The 21,919-nt window shown below is 37.3% G+C and overlaps 1 protein-coding gene across 2 annotated transcripts in view; it reads left to right on the top strand.

The window, feature by feature from the left end:
- The first annotated feature begins 1,030 nt into the window (after positions 1-1,030).
- Positions 1,031-21,919, top strand: part of LOC129722640 (uncharacterized) — a 132,772-nt gene continuing 111,883 nt past the window's right edge. The window contains exons 1-2 of one of the 2 annotated variants that reach the window (XM_055676247.1): positions 1,031-1,175; positions 1,500-1,783. The gene's annotated coding sequence lies outside the window, so the exon portion shown is untranslated. Of the gene's footprint in view, positions 1,180-1,499; positions 1,784-21,919 lie in introns of both variants that reach the window. The other variant, XM_055676248.1, reaches the window with a different exon arrangement.

Genomic DNA, 21,919 nt, shown 5'->3' with positions numbered 1-21,919 from the left:
CAATATGATAAATAGTAAAACAATCAAAAACCACTTCAAGCAAGGCAAATACCTTCATTTAACCAAGCAAACACGAATGTTTTATGTACCGCAACTACAGGAACACCCATTCACAACTATAGGAACTCTACCGCAACTATTGGAACAAAACCGTGCAACTTATTTTAGTTAATTTAAACCCTCAAAGCGGGTTCAAAGTCAATTTTAAGGTGCAAAATTATCAAATAGAACCCATTTCAACAGAAAATAGTGAAACGGACCATCTAGATTCGTTTTTCTTAGCCAAAACATGGCTAAACATGCATAACTCGTGCATAGCTCCTCCACTATTGGGTCATTTACCCTAATATGATCAGCAGCCGCAGCAGCGACGACGATCATCGATGATCGCTATATCCATCAGCGAGGAATGCATTTGCGTTCTACTGTTTGTGTTGTGCATTTCGATGCACTCCGGTGCCGTATTTATGTCACGATTGCTGTATGCTTGTATCGTTGATATCGGGTGTTTTGATGTAGTAGTGGATCCGGCGCCATATTGAAATGACCTTTGTCATGATTGTGTTGTGTCGTCCACTGCAGGTTTGTGATAGTATGATACGGAGGAGACGAGTTTCAAGAAATATTTATCACGTGTTCTAGTGTTGAATATTTGTAACATGTTTTCGACGTACATAGTGCGATTAAACCGTTTGTTGGTTCGAATCATAAAAATAATAATGATGCAATATAAAAAATACTGTCATTCGTATCATAGGGCGACAATTCGAGCATCACTATTCATTTTCATACAGCAAACCAATACATCACCGTCATTACAAAAAACTTATACCAGAGTGGCTCTCTCAGCCGTCGCTGCCATCATTGCCATCATCATCATAATCATTTTCTTCTACCTCACTACTCAAACCTAGCGCGCGGTAGCCATCGCATCAACCTCACACCAACAAAAAACCTGTTCCGTCGATCAGCGGCGACTTCGAGTGCTGCGGCTGAAGTGTGGAAGCGGCACAGCACAGAGGAAACACAACCCAACATGGGAGATTCAAGGTATTCCTGTCTGTGGCGGAGTTGAAGTCACCGCTCGCTCAACTGGTTGCTTGCTCGAGCGCAGTCAGTACGTTTCGCGCTTCGACCTGCTTCGTGTGTGCTGCGTGGTGATCGCTGTTATAGCTGTAGGTAGATTCGCGAGTGTTTTTCTTTCCGTTCATTGCTGCTGTCCAATAGTGCGGCCTGACTGGCCACCCATCTTCACCATCTGGTGGTCCACTTCGAGCTGGATTCGCGTTTTTTTTCTTGCTTAATTTGTTGTGCTTTTTCTCCCAGACATATTGTTGGTTTTTTCCTCGTTGATGTGCAAATTCAGTTTATTCTTCTCTAAGAAGTTCTGTCTGTGTAGTCTCACCTGAGATGTGTTGGTCATTTTGGTGGATTTCGTAGCGAAATCTAACAAAATATAGGCCTTCCAAGAAGGGCTAATGCTTAAAATATTTTTTTAGTGGAATGAAAGAATGAAAATTGGCATAGTTAAGTGGATTGGATAACCAAGCGTGAAGTTGTGATTGGAAGTGTTTTTTTCTTCTATCCAATCGTTAATTAGTGTCGGGGAAGAATTGGTTTTTGTTTACCCTGTCACTAGAATAGTTTCAAGGAAGTTATCGAGCGAATAACTCGTCTGTTCAGCTAGTTTCGGACTCGATCGACATCAACCTTCAGCTCGGTGGCATATCGGCTATCGAACCTTTGGTGGATTACGTAACTTTTCGCAAAAAACGGCCTGAGAGTAAGTATCAACTTTTGCAACCTCTGTTTTTTCCTCTTTATCTCCCAGTGTAAACCAATAAAGACCCTGTCGGTGCAAAGAAATTTGCGCTGTATTTGTGTCATGTCTTTTTCTCGCATGCAGCCAGCCGGTACTACGTAGACTCCGTTTACTTGTTCAACTTGCTATGTTATATGGCCAGCTTTTTTTCACTCAGATTTGTACCCGCGCTTATGCCTTATGTCAGTGTAAAAAATATATTTAATACATAGACCATGCCAGTTATCGAGACTGGATGCTGAGGTCCCACCTTATGGCTGGTCATGCGTCAGTCATGAACATTTAGACTGCGAACCAGTTTTTTGCGTTCGTTCACGTAAAACTTATTTTTAGTGGCAGTCAAATTATGGGTTAGGAGAATGACAGGTCGCGCTGTACGAATGAAGTTAGTCATTAGTTTAACACAAGGAATTCGAAGCGATTAACACCTAGCACTGGGTATTTGGTTTGCTCTCTAATCTAGAGTACCGTACATTCGGGTCAGTGACTTAGCAATAAGTTAAAGATTAATACTTTTAGATACTTTCGAAAAAATCCAACAGAAAAGCTTTGGGGATACGATTTGTTTTCGGAACTCGACCATCTGGTATATATAGATTTTACAAGTTGTTAGTTTTCAGCACAAACGAGAGACGAGCGAGACTGTTGAGAGTTTTTTTCAATTTCAGGGGAAAACAGTTTTACTTTTAACACCTTTGGCACAACTACAGTATAAATTTGTACTTAACACGGGGAAGTTTCAGAAGCTCTTTAAGAAGCAGATAATAATAAGGCGGCTGAGGAAATGACTGTGATTTTCGCTCATAAAAGCAAACATATTGGCAAGGACGCCAGGTTTCAGAGTAATTTTCGCTGCAAATCGTCTCTCTATTCCTGTAGCGTTATTTTATAAGGACAGTTAACAACCTGTTCTTGGAGGTGATTTAAAGTTTACGATAGCTTTCAAGACTAGAAATCTAAATTAGCTGATCAAGAGAATATATTCGGCAGCAACTAAACGAAAATAAAAGGAAAAGAAACCAGATGAACACAGAGCTCGTATAATTGCTAATGTCCAATTGTGGAATATTTGCATTCTATGAAATTCACTATCAATAATATAAAATCTAAAGCAAAAAGGATAATATAGCGGTAATATTTTAATACAAATGTGCTACTCAGAAATGATAAAATAAAACAAATTAAACCGTTGGAAAAGGATAATTTACTTTTTGTTTATGAGTTACTGGTTATGAGAGGCTCAATTCAATACTTTGGGGTTGTTCTTGAAACTCGATGAAAATAGGAGGGTTCAACGAAAGATCATGAAACTGCTCGCATAGGATAGAGAGGGTAAGGAGCAAACGACGTTAGTTATTTGTTTTTGATTTTCATATTTTGTTGTTGCCAATTAATACCATCCCATTGAGTCGAGCATTATTATTTGATTGTGGACAACAACGGATCTATGTTCAATTTATCATTAGAGAAGTGTATTGGCAAAAAATTAAAGGCACTTGCAGTTTTCACGATTTGTCTTCTATTGGCTAAGGTAGTATATTTTTAAAGCAACGATAGATGTTGTAAATCAATAAAATTTATAAGGACGGCAGTAACTTAAAATAAATAATAATTGAAGCAGGCAGTGTATCGGAACTTTTATTGCGGCATTGAATGACTTTTTTTATAGAAATTTATGAACAAAAAATCTTCATCTTGGTGTTAGAAACAATAAATGGGGTCTGATAAACTGTCGATAGTTGGATAATCTAAAAAGTTTGGGAATGTTTACGACAGATTTTGAAGATGGTGTCGATAAAAAAAAATCTTATTTTTTTTCTTTAGATCAAAAATACTATAATTAAAGCTATGGAACAGAAAGTTCAATCATATTTGTAATTCACTTCAAGTATTCAACTAACCATCTATCGCTACTAAAAGTGTGTTTTCAAATATTAGGAAAACATATTTACTCCAAAAAAAAGAACGTTGGGTCATTTAGTTGAGTCAGAATAATATTTTAGGTAAAATGAAACTAAATAGTTCGCGCAGTAACAGATTTCATTACTTTCGGCTACTATCATCAAATTTGTATCGACTTCTATCATCAAACTGATGACTATTTCAATTGACGGAATGAATGACGCAAAGTATGACTCTTTTTTTTTCAGTATTTCAGTATCCACTTCCCGCCCCGTAGCCCCTTAAGAATTGTGAAACTAGTATTGGTGTTGACAGAAATCTGTTCTGCAGCAAAGTTTCCGAACAATTTTAGACGTGGGACTACGTCTTACTTTAGTATGGTGGCATGCTGTGTGTAACGAAAATGTGTCCTATGTTACTACCCCCTAACGGATTTTAAAGTCGTGATCGAAAGGTTAAGGTTGCCCCAAACTTGTAAAATCATAATTGGCATAGTTTTTAAATGGCAAATTGTTAAAAAGTTGAGTTGAAAAACAAACTTTTTTGTTTAATTTCGTAGCAGTCAACCAATCACCAGCTCGTTTTTATAGTTGAAAATAGGATGGTATAGAATCGTACGTGTCATGTGCCGTTTTAGTTGCATGCAATGTTACTTTCACTAAATCTTAGACACTAATGTCTTAATCGATAGGTGAAGTTTTTCCCAAATTTTTGCGAGCTAATTTTCTATTCCAATTTTCATCCAGGAGCTATATTCTAAATACTTCCGCCTTTATTTCAATTTTCACAGTCTGCCCTAGTTTCGCAATACGAATGTACGTAAAATAAACATAATTACGTTTTGGCATCCAGCGGATCCGGGCCAATAAAGCTTTCATAAACGCAACAATGTGAAACGTATCGTATCGTGTTGCGGCTTGGAAGAAAGTTAATCAAGTTATTCTCATGCTGGAAATAGATACCAAGAATGCAACTGTGTTGCACATTGCCGATGTGCGACTGGGGGAAATTTTTGTTCATGCAGACGTTGGCTGCTAGCAGACATGGGTATGAAGTTTGCATTTTGCTGTGATGTCAAACTATAACCGTCGCTTTTTAAGACGTTACATACTTTCTAATGAAGTTTTGTGAATTTCTCAAAACGGATTCGGCATTGTTAGAATAACGTGTCGAAATTTTATGTTCAAAATCGGATTAGTTTCGTATGTACCACAGGTTATGCACAGTATAAATAAATTGTGATGAACATCACATCACTGCGCGTTTGCAGCGGGTTCTAATTGCAGTTCTCTTTCAAATACATGTAATAGACATGAAAATGTCCGATTAATGCAATTGCAAATTTCATTGAATTATCACATAAAATCATCATGCTTAAACCGCATATGATATCCGCACTGACTTAATCAAAGTCAGATTTTTTTCGCGGGGGATACGTTCCAAACGTAAACGTAACGTAAACGTTGGAACCGCGTAAAAACCGATATCTGGTATCATTTTTGAGATATTCAATAACAAAAGTAACCCGTGTAAAAAAACCGTGTAAAAAACCTGACGGTATATAACTGAAGAGTTTAATTGATAATAACACCGACATAAGCTTTCGCTAATGTTACCCTTATGCTCAAGTAAGTTGCCCTAAAAAGATTATAGGTTTAGCTTAGTATGCAGAAATATTTAAAAGGCCGCCGGGTTTGTCGCTTGTACATTGGCTTACGAGAAAACTCATTCAAGTCTCTAAAGAAGTAATCTTTGCCTGGCGACACAAAAATTCACAAAAAGGGTTAAAAAGCTATAACATCAAAACAATGGTCGCTGTGGCCCGAATCTTAAATAAAAATATACTTAAGCAGGTATTAGACGAAGCAAATATTTGCTAGTTTTGGTACGGATTTTATTTTGTGCAAATAAAATTCTTAAGAAAAACAGCAAATATTTGCTTCGTGTAATGTCCGCTTTACGGATGCAGCGCTCAACGTCATTTTCAAATGAGAATTGTCAGGTGATCGTGACGCGCGATGATTTTTTTTTTTCATTTTAGAGCCTTTCAGCTGCAATTTTCAATGAAACAGTATTCGGGTAGTTTTCGTGTGATTTACAAAGTGCTAACAAATGAAACAAATGATTTTAAATTAAAAACGTACGTTAACAGTGTCACTATCGCCTGACGATTTTCAATTGAAAATGATTTTGTTAGGTTCTGATGTTCACATGGGAAAAAACACACAAGAAGGACCAGTTTGCTCGAGCAAAGTGAGGATTTTCTTTAAAAACCATTAAACCAGGATTAAAGTGAGAGGCGCTATGGTATTAAGTTCCACTTTTTGTCTTACTTAATACAAAATCACTACACTTTTTTTTTATTAAATAACGCAAAAAGTGGAACTTGATTCCATACCACCTCCCACCACCTAATGGTTTCTTCGGGTCAATTATTTGTATGAATGACGCGCCTAATATCAAATTGTCGAAAATTATAAAAGTTACATATATTAAAAATAAAACAAAAACACTTTTTTGTGTTAAGAAATAAAGGAATGATTTCTTTGGCAAAATTGTAGAAGATAAATAAATATGAAACATAGCTGAGCAAACAAAAATATCATCTTCATTGAATACAGAGTTGCAGCGTTTTTTTATAAAAGTAGCTTAAAATTTAGTTTTTTTGTACTTAACTTTTGTTAATTGCATTTAATAAGCTAAAATATGCTATAAATTTGTAAGGAAAAGTCCTGAAGATATTTGGTCTTCAACAAAAACGTGTGTTTTGTATGCCCGAATGCTTCTTTAGAACAACGTTTTCTTGTTAAATCCAACTAACAAAAGTTAAGTACATAAAACTAAATTTTAAGTAACTTTCATATTAAATAATCTGTAACTCTGTACCCTATCTTCATTGGGCAAAGTTAATAAGCAAAGTTTCACTTTTTACATGTTTTAAAATGCCAAATGAACCATTACTTTATCTCCTAACACAAGAAAGTTAGTATTTTTAATGTATCAAAACCTACAGTAACATTTGCTTACCGTACTCTAATATGGGTGAATTCGGACAAATGGAGCCTGCAGCAGTTTGTAGTATTCGAGCTAAATTTTAAATAAAAATATTAACACTATGATTCCACCTACCCCTTTTACCCTATTCTTAAAGTTATAGAACAAATAAGCTACAACATGCTGTAACCACAGACACGTCCAAGCGAGAACAAAATTGATCAAAGAGAATCGCATTATAAATCACTTGTATACTAGCGCCGCCTGGTGACCTTATCGCTACAATACATTTTTTTTTCGCTGGTGTATGAGGCTTGACCTTGAGGCGCTGGTGTATGGAACTTGACCTTCTGTTTATTTTTACACAGACTTCGCAGCCGAGTGTTTATTGTACAGGACAATTGCGGGGCTAGCGCTACGATCCTACTAACACTAACAGTCTTTCCCGAGTCGAGACTCGAACCTACGACGACTGGCTTATTAGGTCAGCATCGTACCTCGAGACCATCTGTGAGATCCTCCAAGTAACATTTCCTTGTAAAAAAGAACTAATAAAAAGTTGAGTACAAAAAATATTTGAGGTAACTTCCATATAATATATTTTATAACTTTTTTTTCCGTGTGGACTCATCACTGCGACCAGAGATTAGATCTATTGTGATATTGCCCAGGTGTTTTCTGTACTCCGCACTTCAGATTTTTGCCAGTATCACTATTGAAGTAAGTGATACGCTTATCATTCACATCCATGCTTGTGTGTAAGTTGTACCTTTCCGTTTCAAGCTATTACGAGTATCTATCCATCCTAACAATATCGCCCAATTACAATTCCCTGGAGAGAACTTTCATATGTTACTCACACCAGTTTTATTATAATAGGGACTTATTTTTGTTAGAAGGAGAGTCAACAGAGGTACTGTAGAATTCAGATTGAAGGAAGGGTACGTGGTGGGGAGCCTGGGAATGAACCCATGCTAAAATCCTTCGACAACCAAATGGCCTGATTCTACTGAAATTCGAACCCACGACCACCCGCTTACCAAAGCAGACTCTGTAACCTTGCGGCTACGGAGCTCCTTTATTTATAACTTAGTACCCAATGAAGCTTGTTTGTTCAGCAAAGTTTCATATGTTCGTATATTTCACAACCTTGCCAAATAAACCAATCCTCTATCTCTCAACACAAAAAAGTTAGTAAGTGTTTTTTCAATATAGCAAATTTTTTCATAATTTTTGACAATTTGAGATTATGAGGGTCGTTCTATTTTTATTGGGTTTTTATGGACCTGCAAATAATACAAAAAAAACTGTTGTTTCTTATACTCTCACACTTTTGGAATTTATAATACTATGAATATTTCAATTGATTTCACTAACTTCCATCAACTTTTACCTAAAAACGATCAAAATTTAAATTGCTATTGATTTTACTTCTGAGACGTCAGGCGCTACTCACTTCGTGTGCTATTGTTTTTAATTTCTACCTCACAAATCAGATTCGTTGCACTACGCTACACGGGCCACGGCTTCTACGAGATTTGTTTGACAGTTTTGAAGTAGAACTTTGTCTCTCAGGGGGTTCGATTACATAGTGGTGTAAAATGAAAATCTAATAAGAAAAAAAGGAAAGGGGAAAAATATGTTCAATTTCAAATGGTAATAGGTCGATTAGTTTTCAACAAATTTCCCACGTCCGTGCAGCAATTGATTGGAAAATCTTCTATACATCCTACGGAAAATTGTAATTAAATTATTAGTACTATTGTAAATTGTCAAGCCTTGTTGAAACGCAAATTTCGACCTCTGAGTGGTCGCTAAATGCTTGCTTGTCCTAACAAGGTCGACAGAATATTAAACCTAGTTAACCGAGAATGCATTCTTCGGCCTGTATATTAGTCTGTCTTTGCTCAAACCAATCATATTAGTAGTGGATGGCGACAAGGATGGTCCTAACTAAGCAGCAGCGGGTACCAGTAGCGGTAGGTGCAGAGGCTTGGCTAGCATTTTCTCCAGTGAAAAGCTATCGTATTCCGACAACACATGAACGTTTTTGGAATGTTGGCAATCAAAAGCTATCGGTGGTAAATCGAATCCGTTTGCCATTTTGAATCTTTTCAGAGTAATCATATTATTTTCAATTAATACTGTTGGATAAAAGTTACTATTTCATCCAACAATTAAAATAAGATAGTCTATCGTAATCCTCGCATCTGTCATTTAACCACTCCCGAATGCAACAATTTTAGTTTTACAACGAACAGTTCTATGTAGTTCTGAATTATTTCATTGTGCAAATTATTTGAAATTATGCTGTATCAATAACTTTGCTGCCAAATAAATTGCTGAAATCTGACATAGAAAAAAAAGAGTATAATGATATCATAACCATCTAAACTATTCTTTTTTGAGCTGCGTTCCAGAAAAAAAAATCCCGCTCCCTCAATTATCTCCAAATTCACTGATCAAGATAGCATCACACCTTTAAACTGAACACACGATCCCCGGAGAAAGCATATTAGTTCAACCTCGCTGGCACACTTTCTACGCTTCAAATATCCACCCGGTGTTCGTTGTAACGATCCGAGATTAACCTATTAAATGTAATTACGCTTAACGTTTCTATTCTCGGCTGTGATCAAAAGAATTTACCTCAAATCGCGAGCCCATTCTTCAGTCCACGTACCACGACACACAAAAAAAACACCGTTCATTCGGAAAATCGCTCGCTCGCACCTCTATTTAGTAGCACCTGAAAATCGTAGAATTATGCTGGAATCACCCCCACCCACAATCTCGTACAACATCCAGCTATGTTGCGCATCCGCTACCGGCCGCTATTAATTGTGAACCGCCCTCCCTGCCAGAACAGATAGCAATCCGCAATAAACGGAACAATTACAATCGGCGGGTCGGAGAATCTCCTGCGTTGCTCTCACCTCTTCCGTAGGTTTTGAACAGTTCTCAATGAAAACAAATTCTCAGACTTTTTTTTGTTTCAGTGGATGGAAAGTCCGCTAGGTTAGTTGTTTCTTCTGTAGGTTTTTTTCCTCGCTTCTCAGATTTGTAGGCTGCAACGCGAACAAGTGGCTGCTCGGTCGAAGGTTCGCACCCGAGCCAGCTGATTCGAGCGCAATTTGGCTGAAACGATAAACCGCACTTATTTACCCACAATTTACACACAATTAGTGTATAGGAGGGGCGCAGAGCCGTTACTGCTGTTGCGGTGCGTAGCCGATTAAAAGTTCTGTTGGTTCGTTTCCGTGAACTACATTCACGCTACAGCAGTCTGTGCTAATCGGCGTCGAAGCAGTAGCAACGCACTAGTGGAGTTGCTAGGGGCGGAGAAGCTGGCTTCTGGTCCAATCTCAGTCAAATTCTTCGAATGGTTAACCGCTTGGAAAATATTGCTTCGTTTAAGTTCTCGAGGAAAAAAATGTAGGAATTTTTCCTAAAAAAATCATCAACATCCATGCAACACTTCTCACTTGACTATCATTTATTTTTAGGTCAAATTAAGATAGTCATATGCCAATCCCCACTATCGAACGGTTTTTTATCGTTTCCCCTGTGATAAAACCTCCAGGAAAAGTGCTACCTGGTATCAGCAAAATCAGGAATTGATCAACAGGTTCATTCATTAACTTGCCAAGCTCTAATAAGTCACCCAACACAGAAAAAAAAACTTATGTACCTCTGTGCCACAGACAGGTAGACGAAGCTCTAATTTCTTCCCGGTTCTTGTTGTTGTCGTCTCGGTTGGGTGCACGCCGCTTTCGACTGGAGCGGTGCGGTGCGCCCTGCGATTGCACAGGAAACGAGATCGGCTTCGCGAGCACAGGTGGAAATGAGGTTACGCGCTCCAGCTTTCCTTTGTGGCGATCATTTTTCTGCACCGCCACGGCGCGGGCGCACCGGGGATGAGGTCGTTTGCTACAATCAGTTAACTAAGCCGAATGGGGCGAAGAGAAAACGACGTTCTACGAATAGAAAGTAGGTTTCCAATGCTAAGTTTATGCGCGGAATTTGTTTCCGGTGTCGATTGGCTAGCGACGTGTGCACAGATGACACTAGAGGGAATGTTGTTCATTGGTTGTCGTTGCTGTTGACTGTTTTGTACGCGCTGTGAACGGAGATAGGCTGAACATTCTCTATCGGTTCTATTTCCTCAACCGCAATAAAATTATAGTTATGACCTCGAATCGGATGTTGTCGGCTAACTGTTTCCACATGAAATCACTTCAGGCAAAAATCGTAACGGAAAATGTCATAACTACTAAGCCGTTATCTTTTTCAATTATCAATCCTAGCAACATTGATTTTAATTATGATAATTTTAGATACTATCATAATTTACCTATCAAGGACAAAAAAAAAACAATTCGACAAAATATCAAATATCTTCAGATATCGTTTCGCTTTTTAGTTTCGTAAACTTGAGCTTTTGTATTATTTGATTAAGCACAAAATCATTGATGTTTTTGGTTTTTCTATACAAACGCATTTTAGACACATAGAAATAAATGCCTTTGATGTGAACGAGCGTTTCATAGCAATCCTTAACTGCATCAATACAATATTCGTATGGAATCATCAGTTTTCTGGTTCAAACGTTTTCTGAAATGGAAAAGAAGCACACATACAAAGCGGTAAATCGGTAATCTAAAAATAGATAGACTTATAAATCAACTAAAAATATGCTACATAGGTGAAATACCTTTTTCAAAGGATTAGTTTTGTACGCTCTGAGAGAATTGTTTTTTTTTCTTCAATGTATGCCTTAAGGGCACTGGGTCTAAGAGAGCAAATGAGACCGTCTTGCTGATTATCTCTTGGTGCTGACCCCTATTTCGGATTAGAGTTCCATACATAATATGGAATTATAGGGTAGGTGTAATGGGTAAACTTCGATTTCGATTGAATAAATGGTTTGGGGGGTTCAAAAAACCTAGGTTCGTTTCCGTGAGCCGATTCATATGAACGACTCGTTAGTCGTTAGTCCATCCCTGCTAACACCGTTTGCAATCGAAACACCCATTAGCGATCCTAGTTGTAGCCGAAGTTGAAATACATTGTTAATATCAGTACAAATCATCATGATGATATTTACACCGGTTAACACTTTATATGTATAGTGCTTTGGAACCACCAAATATATTGAAAATAAACTAAAGCGTCAGTTGCGTTTCCGACAGAGTCCACATAATTGTGCAGGTAAGAAATGACTGAAACAAAGTCTTCTCTCTCGTTCCTTAAAATTCCAGTTCATTGTTTCATCGCTTACAACGCTAGTTTCAACATCGCAGCTGCTATGGAAAATAACAAAACGGGAGCAAACAAGTGTTTTATATAGGAGATACTTCGATTTACGTTCTATTTTCTGTCAGTTTTACCTTTGTTATACTAAACAAAGGTTATAAAATCGGTCGAAAAACGCAAAATAGATCCATGATCCGGAGGGCCGAATCGTATATACCATCCGACTCAGCTCGACGAACTGAGCAATGTCTGTTCGTGTGCATGTGTGTGTGTATGTATGTTGTCTGTATGTATGTGCCGCAAAATACTAACGCACCTTTCTTACAGAACGCAATATCCGATTTTAATGATCTATACGCAAACGAAAGCTACTGTGCTCTTCCAGAGTGCTACCGAGTGGATTTTTGATTAGTGGCTAAGATTTTGAATTATTGATCAAAGAATATTTTTTATATGAAACATTTAACTTTTAAGGCAAAATGAATGGCACGGAGGGCCATGTGTTGTATACCAAGCGACTCAGATCGACGAACTGAACAATTTCTGTATGTATGTGAATGTGTGCCTGTATGTATAGATGTGTAAATATGTTGCTCATATGTGTAGTATATTAAAATCGACCTAAAAAGAAAAATAATAAAAAACACTCTATTACAGAACGCTTATTCCGATTTTGATGTTCGCATGCTCAAATGAAAGCCCTAGAGCTCTTTGAAAATCATACTGAGTGCGATCTTTTATTGGTTGCTTGAACTGTAGAGTTTTGACCAAAGTATATTTTAGACATGGGATATTTTACTTTCTGTATAATTTTTCTCTCTCACTGCTCTTTCTTGTTCTCTATCCCTCTTTTTTTCGTATCTCTATTTATTTCGCAAAGGAAACCAACAATCATCGACAACTTTTCATAATCTTCACACTCTTCGTAGTGCGTCTTAACTGGTGTAATTAAATTACTCTTTAGATTTTTCTTGAAAATTTGAACCAGATTATAGAAAAAACTGCAAAGCTTACTTAGCTCCTTTTCTTCCAAAGCTTCCGTCCTCACTTCTTATAAAATATATACTAAATTGTACGTTGAACCTAGATTTGCGAAGAGTAAAAAACATTTACAGCTTTCGGGAGCCAAGCCTTGTAGTAAATCTGATCCCACAGTGTGTAAATGTAAAACAATTAGCGATGCAGATATTTTTAAAAACTTTACCAAAGATGTATAGACCTATTTACGTACGAATGTGTGAGTGCCACCCGTTGAGAAAAATACAAATAAATCGCTGTTTTACCTTTGTTATACTAAACAAAGGTTATAAAATCGGTCGAAAAACGCAAAATAGATCCAAGATCCGGAGGGCCGAATCGTATATACCATTCGACTCAGTTCGACGAACTGAGCAATGTCTGTTCGTGTGTATGTGTGTGTGTATGTGTGTGTGTGTGTGTGTGTGTGTGTGTGTGTGTGTTTGTATGTTGTCTGGATGTATGTGCCGCAAAATACTAACGCACCTTTCTTACAGAACGCAATATCCGATTTTAATGATCTTTACGCAAACGAAAGCTACTGTGCTCCTCCAGAGTGCTACCGAGTGGATTTTTGATTAGTGGCTAAGATATTGAATTATTGATCAAAGAGTATTTTTTATATGAAACATTTAACTTTTAAGGCAAAATGAATGGCACGGAGGGCCATGTGTTGTATACCAAGCGACTCAGATCGACGAATTGAACAATTTATGTATGTTTGTGTATGCGTGCCTGTACGTATGTATGTGTAAATATGTTGTTTATATGTGTGGTATATCTAAATCGACCCAAAAAAGAAAAATTACGAAAAAAAAAACACTCTTTTTACAGAACGCTTATTCCGATTTTGATGTTCGCATGCTCGAATGAGCCCCAGAGCTCTTTGAAAATCATACTGAGTGCGATCTTTTATTGGTTGCTTGAACTGTAGAGTTTTGACCAAAGTATATTTTAGACATGGGATATTTTACTTTCTGTATAATTTTTCTCTCTCACTACTCTTTCTTCTTCTCTATCCCTCTTTTTTTCGTATCGCTATTTATTTCTCAAAGGAAACCAACAATCATCGACAACTTATCATAATCTTCACACTCTTCGTAGTGCGTCTTAACTGGTGTGAATAAATTACCCTTTAGCTTTTTCTTGAAAATTTGAACCAGATTTTAGAAGAAACTGCAATGCTTACTTAGCTCCTTATCTTCCAAAACCTCCGTGCTCACTTGTTATAAAATATATACTAAATTGTACGTTGAACCTAGATTTGCAAAGAGTAAGACACATTTACAGCTTTCGGGAGCCAAGCATTGTAGTGAAATCTGCGATGCAGATATTTTGAAAAGCTTTACCAAAGATGTATAGACCTATTTACGTACGAATGTGTCAGTGCCACCCGTTGAGAAAAACACAAATAAATCGCTGTTTTTTGCAATGCTACGTTTTGAACAGCTGGAAAATTTTTCAGTTGAACACTTATTTTATGTTTTAAATTTGTGACCTTGAATCTAAAGTAGCCGATGAACGTAATCGGCAAAATTAGGAAAAAGTGTTGAAGCAACTCTACATGGCTCTACCCGTTTACTAGTGTGCGCAGGTGAAAAGTCACTTATCTCTATGAATGATACAATATGCTCATGTAAAACATAAATATTGCTTTCTAATTTAAGACTAAGTGCAAACAGAGTATCCATGTTATTCAACTTCTCGTTATCGCAGCAAGATTTAAAAAGTCTTTATTCCGGGTTTTTTCATACAGCCTAGGCCTTCGAAAAGAATAATGTTCTCGCCTACACTCTGGATCCAAAATTTTGAAAGATCGTGGATAGCCTTCATTTTCAGATAATGCATTTGAAATAGAATTAAATTGACTACTTTCATCAATAACTATATTTTTTTCCTGTATAATTCTGAACTATATTTCGAGAGCAGGTTTGTAGAAGCTTGCTTCAATTCGTAAAAAAAACTTGATGCTGATTCATAAATCTAGGTCCTGCGATTTCTGAAAATAACGCGAGTAAGTAGAACCGCATTAAACTAACATACATGCTTGCTGTTCTAGTGTGAAATCAGCATCATTGTTATCTATTACTGCTTCCCCACGTTCGATTACTTCAAAAAAAAAATTTAATTGCTTCTAGCCAGCATTTAAAAATTGGTTTGTAATCGAAAAAATAAGACTAATGAACTTCAGTGATAACATTCATATTATTTGCGAAAACCACGTCAAGCTTTAATTCAATTATCGTCTTTGGTTAACTCTCTGAAAACTATCTTTCAAATTCATTTCATTCATTATTGAAATTGGACTTATGATGGTATACGATTTGTCAGTGACTGGCCAAATATGTATAAAGTAATAGTTAGTATAACAAAGGTTTCTGCACCACTAGGTGGATTAATTTAGGTTTTTCTTTCAAAATATGCTATAACTTCGCTGAACAAAGCGGTTTTTCCTTTGTTATACTAAACAAAGGTTATAAAATCGGTCGAAAAACGCAAAATAGATCCAAGATCCGGAGGGCCGAATCGTATATACCATTCGACTCAGCTCGACGAACTGAGCAATGTCTGTTCGTGTGTATGTGTGTGTGTGTGTGTGTGTATGTATGTTGTCTGTATGTATGTGCCGCAAAATACTAACGCACCTTTCTTACAGAACGCAATATCCGATTTTGATGATCTTGTATGCAAACGAAAGCTACTGTGCTCCTCCAGAATGCTACCGAGTGGATTTTTGATTAGTGGCTTAGATTTGAAAATATTTAGCAAAGAGTATTTTTTATATGAGAAATTTAACTTTTAAGGCAAAATTAATGGCACGGAGAGCCATGTGTTGCATACCAATTTACTCAGATCGACGAATTGAACAATTTATGTATGTTTGTGTATGTGTGCCTGTACGTATGTATGTGTAAATATGTTGTTTATATGTGTAGTATACCAAAATCAACCCAAAAAAGAAAAATAACAAAAAAAAACCCTCTTTACCGAACGCATATTCCGATTTTGAAGTTCGCATGCTCAAATGAAAGCCCCAGAGATCTTTGAAAATCATACAGAGTGCGATCTTTCATTGGTTGCTTGAACTGTAGAGTTTTGACCAAAGTATATTTTAGACATGGGATATTTTACTTTCTGGATAATTTTTCTCTCTCACTGCTCTTTCCTCTTCTCAATCCCTCTTTTCTCGTATCGCTATTCTTTTCTCAAAGGAAATCAACAATCATGGACAACTTTTCATAATCTTTACACTCTTCGTAGTGCGTCTTAACTGGTGTAAATAAATTACCCTTTAGATTTTTCTTGAAAATTTGAACCAGATTTTAGAAAAAACTACAATGCTTACTTAGCTCCTTTCCTTCCGAAGCTCCCGTCCTCACTTCTCACAAAATATATACTAAATTGTACGTTGAACCTAGATTTGCGAAGAGTAAGAAACATTTACAGCTTTCGGGAGCCAAGCATTGTAGCAAAATCTGATCCCACAGTTTGCACATGTAACACAATTAGCGATACAGATATTTTGAAAAGCTTTACCAAAGATGTATAGACCTATTTACGTACGAATGTGTCAGTGCCATCCGTTGAGAAAAACACAAATAAATCGCTGTTTTGTTTGCAATGCTACGTTTTGAACAGCTGGAAAATTTTTCAGTTGAATACTTATTTTATGTATTAAATTTGTGACCAGGAATCTAAAGTAGCTGGTGAACGTAATCGGCAAAATTAGGAAAAAGTGTTAAAGCAACTCTACATGGCTATACACGTTTACTAGTGTGCGCAGGTGAAAAGTCACTTATCTCTATGAATGGTACAATATGTTCATGTAAGATATAAATATTGCTTTCTAATTTAGGACTAAGTGCAAACAGAGTATCCATGTTATTCCACTTCTCGTTATCGCAGCAAGATTTAAAAAGTCTCTATTTCGGGTTTTTCCATACAGCCTAGGCCTTCGAAAAGAATAATGTTCTCGCCTACACTCTGAAAATCTAAAATTCATAAATCTTGGTCCTGCGATTTCTGAAAATAACGCGAGTAAGTAGAACCGCATTAAACTAACATACATGTTTGCTGTTCTAGTGTGAAATCAGCATCATTGTTATCTATTACTGTTTCCCCACGTTCGATTATCCCAAAAAAAAATTTTTTAATTGCTTCTAGCCAGCATTTGAAAATTGGTTTGTGATCGAAAAAATAAGACTCATGTACTCCAGTGATAACATTCATATTATTTGCAAAAACCACGTCAAGCTTTAATTCAATTATCGTCTTTGGTTAACACTCTGAAAACTATCTTTCAAAATCATTTCATTCATTATTAAAATTGGACTTATGGTGGTATACGATTTGTAAGTGACTGGCCAAATATGTATAAAGTAATAGTTAGTAAAACAAAGGTTTCTGCACCACTAGGTGGATTAATTTAGGTTTTTATATTTCAAAATAAGAAAAGTATAATTCATATTCTTTTTTCACTGTTAAGTGGATTAATCACAAGACTGCAACTCCTACAACATGCAGAATAATGAATGAAACAACTTCACTGAAGACACTGCGAGTTTAAATCATTTTTTTTGGGTCAAAGTAATTTCGATTACTTTTTTGCAGCAAATAGAAAAAGTCAAGCAAAAAAAAGGGTAGTCGCCTCTGCAGAGTGTGGATGTCTTCACATATTTTCCAATGTCTTCACAAACAATGATGTCTTCCCCGCTGGTCAATGTCTTCTAATTGAAAACATGTCTTCCAATCTGGCATCGCTGGAGTCACATGAACATTGTTCAAATGATGTTACATTGAGTTTTACAGTTCAAGAACTCGAAATGGAACGAAGTGATTTTTTTATTCTCGCTTATTTTTCGTCGGTCTAGTTCCGCCACTGTTTGTTGTGCCAATTACCGACGCCCAGTGAGGGGACTCCACCCAGGACCCTAACTCACGACCCGTTGATTAACGGACCGGCGCCAACAGCTTTACTTCCCCATGCGATGGAAGGCGTGAGAGATTTTTCGCCCAAGAAAATCTCCCTGTGTCGGCTTGAATTGAATCTAGACCATTTGGGTTGGTTGTGAGTGGGTCACGCTACACCACAACCATCGACACCTATGTCGGCGGTGAGATTCGAACCCGGGTCACCAGCGTGGTTGGCGGAGACGTTACCAACTACGCTAAACCCCTGCTCTTAAGAACGAAGTGATGTCTTAGGCAAAAACCGAAATAAATATCAGCAGCTTTGAAGTCCCGAATCTTCTGACGATTGCCAACTGAAAATGACTTTAAGCGTTGACGAAGACAGGGTGCTGAAGGAAAGGAAAGTGTCTACGTCAGTCTTTGCTTCAACTAAACAGTTATCACTTGACACTTGTAATCAAACCCGTTTGAGGGCGAGAATGTTCATTGCGATTCGATAACAGCAGCCGAATGGAATCAAATGAAAATGAAACTGTTCGAATCGAAATTACTGCGAGAAGTATTCAGTTTCATTTTTATGTTTCGAAAATGTCTCGAGACATAGATAACTACTTGTATAGATTGTAACATAACATAACAAGGGCTAAAGTCTCTTATGGAAGACTTCCACTTGACAAATATATTCACATTGTCTTTGTCGTTAAATTGTTAATATCGAGAATCAATTGTTTCAAAAAGAATGTTGAAGTAGTTAAAGATATAAAGCTTGAATATTTTCTCATGTTGAAAAATTGATTGTTTCAGTTTTTTGACAATCTAATCGTTATTTTTTGTAAACTCCTGCCCTTCTTTAGCATCAACCAGCGATTGATCCCGAACAAACGTTACCACAAATAAAGCAAAGAGTGTATATTGAATCGTGAAAAAGTTGCAGTTTCAGTTCTATTATTGGTAGGCTCATTTCTGTTCGCGTCTGTAGGTCCTTGTCCATCCTAATGAATGTGTTCTCTTGCTCAAGAAGTATATGTGCTATCCAGATATTTTTTATTTGATATTTGTAAACAGAAACACTTTTGAACGTTCCTGTGCATTTTGGTGCCTCTAGCAAGTCCTTAACGAAGTTTTCCCATAAGCAAACGTAGAAGCGACGAACCCGGCGAGCAATTACTCTGCAGCTTTTTGGCGCACTTCCGAGCTGGCATAAAAATTCACAGGAAATGTGTAAAACCTTCAGAGATTCAAATGAAGCTTTACTGTAACCGAAACCTGTGTTGACCAGTGTTACCTTTAAATCACTAAATAAATATTACTGCTTCGGAAATGTAAGCAAAAATACCTCCATATTAGTAAAAAATGTCTCTATCCTCCAAATTCCTATTCTCCATATAGGTTGAAGTTAAAGCAATGTTTAATAATTTTGGCGACTCTTGTAAAGTTTGAATTCAACAACATCAAAATCGCATGTGTTAGCAATTCCTATACTAGATTGTGATTTTAAGGATAGAGCTTTTTGCTCAACAGGGGATTCAGGTGAGATTGTAATTTATTGCTCCAGTGATGAATAAACCTGTACCATGGATAGAGCCGTCATTTCGAATGGCGCGAATAAAATCAATTTTTCTTCAGTGAAATCGAAAAAATAATTTATACAGAAAATCTAGCCTACTCTATAATCCGTATGTTAACCTGGTCATTTTTCTGTACCTTGCTCCAGTTTTGTTTTGTTTCCACGAGTATCGTATCATAACCGAAATAAAGTATTGCCACCAGTTCGGACAGAAAATTCGTAACGAATTGGAACGAAAGCGAATTACATTATTTTATTTTGTTCAGAAAAGAGAGAAAAAACAAACGTTATGAAATACCATCCCAGTGACACGTAATAAATTTTTCATTAGTTAATTAAGAGTTTACTGGTTAAAACCCATCATCTTTCAGCTTTATAAAACTGCCCACAGATAATTAGGGTGGTTAACAGTTTTGACGACTCGTTGAACGTATGCTTCAATGCCAAACTTGAAAACAACGATGACGCTACTACCCACCGATAGAGCACACAGTGGGATGGCTAACAATAGCTACTTAAATCGTCATTTCTCATGCTGTTATTTTCCCCGTTTGACCCGAGACACCCGCTGTCATAATTCAGCTACGAACAAACTCCAAAGGCGGATGACCCTTCGTCTCTACCGTACATGTGTACTATATATTAGCTACGTACTTGCCACAGAATCTGAAATTAGCTTCGTCATATGAGCTAGGTATTTTGTGAGGAGGTTGGTGTTCAGGTGTTGTTTCAAATGTTTTAAATTCCACATACGTACCTGTGTTTTAATCTTTATTTCTATGTACAATTTGCCAAGGAAACATATTTTCGCAAACAAAACGGAAGTGTTTTTTTAATGCTCGAAAAAACCTATCTCATGAAGGTGATCATCCAGCTCGGTACAGATGCTGTCATGGTGAGGGGGGGGATATGATTATGGCAAGCTATTTGAATAACAAGTGATGTTGAAGGAATTTTGTATAACCGTGCTCAACGGACCTCATCCTTACCGTGCTGGAGCATATCACCGTCACCGTTCGGCTTGAACAGTTGGCTGAAGCAACCGATATGATGGAACCCGTAATAAAAACCGGCTGAAAAAGAAAAAAAAAAGAAGCCAGTCACTAACTATTTTTACTTCGGGTGACGCCAGCTTCTCCTTTGCCAATGAGATGCAGTCTCATCAACAGCTGCAGGCTAATTATTAATCACAATGCTGGAGTTAGCACGCTTGAGTGATCGGTTACGTAATTGTAAAATGCTATAGTCAGCGAATACTGGACGTTTGCGGAACTTGGCTAACCTGAGCAGAAGTGCCCTGCCCACAGCCATATGATGATATATATTGAGCGTTTCGTACTACGATTACAAGAAATCCCATCGCATTGCAGTCGATAGGAAGTACATTGATTAATTACCGATTCGTCATCCAACATAGTCACATAATTAAATTAGAAAAAAACTAGACTCTTCTATATGATTTCGATCTTCGTTTTCCGACATCGAATGATTGATATTTAAATAAAAACCTTCAGCGCAGAATGAAATCAGCCACAGCCACGCAAGAATACTTGTGCGCTAGCATAAAGTACGCTCAAAAGGTGCCTCGGATGATGTCACCAAGCACCGTGAAACGAACCCTCGCTGTATTGCGTGGGGGGCGACCGAGCAACGCATGTTCTTGAGTTACCCCAACTCCGGTTCGCTTCGTCCGCCCACAAGTACATACCACCGTAGGCACACAACTTCCTTCACTACCTCCGTCAGAATCAGTGCTTCCAACGCCAAACCAAGTATGATGAAAACGGTGTTCAACGTGCGGGTATGCATGTGTTAGTTTTAACTGCCTCTTTGAGGCAGGTTGTCGAATAACCTTAGAATAATTTATTGACCTACACTAGTACCGGAGAATTCGAATATAAATCTTCTGAATTTTTAAGGTTCTTAACAGGAAAAGTATGTCTTGTTTTTAATAATCGAAAAGCAGCGCAGTACGAAGTTTTGTTCAAACACGCACAGCTGAAAAAGCCTAACGTGTGTATCGTGTAGCAAAAAGAAGGTGAGGCAAAAAATTAAATCTCTTGAGTCTCGTGATTGTGTTTGCTGTGCTTACAGACTGTGAAATTGCTTCCGCTGTTGTTTTGGCTGAATCTGTGCTAATCTAATTATCATAGTGGATTTAAACTAGATCAATTGTTACGCAAGTTTTAATTGCTCCAGCTGTACCGTTTTGTAGCCGTAGCTAGGATGCAGCGGAACTGCGGTAGCGTTTGGTGGTGCACTCAATTTAGGTTTTGGCTTGAATCAACGTGCGTGTTGTTGGGGAAAACACCTGAAAAACACTCATGTTAGCCTGCATTGCGAGTTGTTCGAGAAACTTGAAAGTTGATGCAAAATTATGTTGGGCTTATGTACAGCAAACTCGAATAGCTTAGACCATAAAGTTACCGGAGTTCCTTATAGAGCCTGTT

Source organism: Wyeomyia smithii, chromosome 2 (assembly GCF_029784165.1).
Source record: "Wyeomyia smithii strain HCP4-BCI-WySm-NY-G18 chromosome 2, ASM2978416v1, whole genome shotgun sequence".
NCBI lineage: Eukaryota > Metazoa > Arthropoda > Insecta > Diptera > Culicidae > Wyeomyia > Wyeomyia smithii.
This window is presented reverse-complemented; position numbering and strand designations above follow the sequence as displayed.